The following is a 3,084-nucleotide window of genomic DNA, read 5'->3' as shown; positions in this document are numbered from 1 at the left end:
GTGAAGGTTCATTAGTAAGGGGACGAAATTGCAAGAAGCTTCTTGGCTTCGTTCTCGACTGCGAATTTTTATTTCGATGAAGCTGCGTTTTCACATTTTCTGTCGTTCTTCTTTGCGGGCATGTAAAAAATTGGTTCATGCATGGAATCCATGGCAATTTTTTTTCTTTTTTTAATACTCGACGCGCAGCATTTTGCATAACTTGCGATGCAACTCGGATCGGTTTGATAGGGGCGCGTTTGACAGTGTAAACACTTTTCACTTTCACATTATATGACTTTGAATTGATTTTTCCGCTCTGTAGTTGAACGATTTTTCCATTATTTTCACAGCTGCTTAATGCACCTTCCGATATGTTCAAAAAGAATCGTGAATAAGTTGGCCGGACCGCCGTTTTTCCCACGGTCGTTTCGAATAATCGCCGCCGCTCAATTATTAAATCCATATAAAATGTAATAATAGACGATTGCCGGATCATGTTCCTGATTTATTTAATATAAATTGGGGTTTGGTTGCATTCCCGTCGAAAGCCTATCGGAGTACGTTGGATGTTTGGCAAATTAAAACCGTGTGACAGTTTTGTTTTTGTTTGCAAGCGATTTATTGAATTCGCGGCGTTTATTTAATTTTATGTAATTGAGTGTCTGCAATCGATCAGCCATAATTGGCCGTTAATGGTCCATCGAACAATGCGAATATCAATGGGGACAAGTGAAAGATCTAAGACAAAACACGTCGCGTGCCAGACAACAAGACAACACCCATCAGCAGTGGTGGCGCATCGTGTTTCCATTACTTCTTCTTACAAATGACTCGGCTTAAATGATGCATAAGTTGTCTGCATAATGTGCCTAATATGTGCCAGTAGCGTATTAATTCGTCCGTAAAGTTGAAATCTTTGGTTTATAGAAAATGTGTGCTGCCTGCTCTCCCCTCCCGCTAACGAGCCGCCCTGTACTGAACATTATAATAGCATATTGTTATGAGCATGTATGGGTGCGATCGAAATGTCTCATTGTTTGCCAGGGTAATTATTTTCCTTTAAAGCGCCGACCGATCATTAACATATTGAGAAATTGTTGCAAAGCGACGATTTAATGCGACACTTGGCTGGATCATCATCGATGGGTCCTGATGATGGCGAACGGTTGGAACGGACGGAAACGTCCGCCGCAGACTGGCCAATTTTCCATTATCCAGTCCACTAAAACTGAACAATTTCGGTCGTAAAAACCGTCGGCAATAAAGCCCTTTGCCGACTGTTTATCTCCGGTTTCATTGCGAAAACGACGCTTTTCACTTTATTACTGGCATCTTGTTAGATACACTGTGTTGTGCTTTTTATTGTTGTTTAACGGTGACTTTTTCACGGCTTGTTGTTTGCCGCTCAAACAACAAGTTTGTTTCGGCAAACATGATGGAGAATCGGCAGAAAATCAGGGAATTAAAATCGGAATAGAAGAAGGCTGGCAAATGTACCTACATGGTGGTTTCCCTTTCAAATTGCAGTGTTTTTCGGGAAAAAACGACGCGACTGAATCGCTGTGCAAACGTTGTGCACAATACATGAATTAGAGCGGCAATTTATGGAAAATATTTTCTCATTAGTTGAAAGGCGCCCGAACAGAATTTCTAATAAACAGAAATTGATTACGTATATTTTACTCCTTTTTCGCATTGGACGGGAGCTGAGCTGAAATTATTTTTAATTAAGTTAATTAGAGTTGATTTATGGCGGACGATAAAAATATTAAATTAAATACAGCGATAAAAATAAAAAGCGAAGGGCAGCAGGGAGAGGCGCTGAGTTGCGCGATTCAATGGCTGACTTTAATTTGGCCTCAATCGTTAATTATCCGGGGGGGTGAAAATTTTTCTTCCCCACCGCCTTCTTGCCCCCATTGTGTGTTTCGTCTCGCTGAAATCCATCAGCAATTCCGCTTGAATCAATTGAAATCGACGAAATTAAAGATTTAGCCGGGCCGAGTATGTCACTGTCACGCTATTCGTACCGTAATTTTTATAATATTCATATTTTCCTTTAATTTTTCCCCATCATTTTCTCGTTGTGCATTATTAAGCGCTGCAACTGCCAGACCACCCACCCCCAGCTTACGACAACCCGAATCGATACTAAAATATTGCATGTTATTGTCGTATCATTAAACTTCGCTTTTTACGATACAAATAGTTAAGAGACGTAATTTTTTTTCAATTATTCAACGGCGCCGTGTACGATGTCTCTTACCTATTTTACGTTTAAACCAAATCCGAGTGGTTGCCGTATAATTAGGTTAATAATACAATAAAAATACAACGTCGCCTTGTAATGATACGGAATGGACGTTATCGGACTCACTGGAAATACGGGGGCGCGCAATCTCTTTTGCCTTTTGAACGGTGTGAAAACCCCTAAACTGGAATCGCCCGGTATAAAACGGCCGATTTAACATGGATAAATGTATTGAATAAACTTACATAGTCGTTAGCTTGAAGATGGTTCTTTGAAAACTCGCTGGAAATTATAGGGGGGAATGTCGTAGAATTACCTCGATGTGTATTTCGAATAGTTCAGCACAATAAAGTATAGGATCGGAGCAGTTCCACTAAGTAAAACAAAGTAGCCGATGAAATATTCATTTCATTACAGGTAGATTTTTTGTGTTTATTGTTTTGTTTTCTCTAAAATTGATCGTTTGCCCAATATCGGAGGCGAGTCAAACTCACAATGTAAATGGGAAGTTTTCACGGGAGGTCCAGAAAAATGTTCAGGCATTTTCCTACTACTGACTAGAAAAAATTAATCGAATCTCAACTGGAAATTTCTTTGCCATCAAATTCTTTGAGCGTGTGGAATGGTTGAAACGGGATTGAAACTGCTAACACAAATGAGATAAAACTCAATCTTTTCAATCAAGAAAGGAACATTTTCTCTAGGAATTAGTCGAAATGACATTTTCTTTTTGGATCAGTTGTTGAAAAAGTGTTGAAATTGACTTTGGAATTTCCAAAATTCACATTAAAATGTCACTTTCACAAAAACTTAGAGCGTATTGAGCCAAATTTCATTTACTATCGGTTTGG

The sequence above is a fragment of the Dendroctonus ponderosae genome, unplaced genomic scaffold (assembly GCF_020466585.1).
Source record: "Dendroctonus ponderosae isolate FM_Combo_2020 unplaced genomic scaffold, Dpon_F_20191213v2 Dpon_F_20191213_9, whole genome shotgun sequence".
Lineage (NCBI taxonomy): Eukaryota > Metazoa > Arthropoda > Insecta > Coleoptera > Curculionidae > Dendroctonus > Dendroctonus ponderosae.
Note: the sequence above shows the minus strand (reverse complement) of the source record.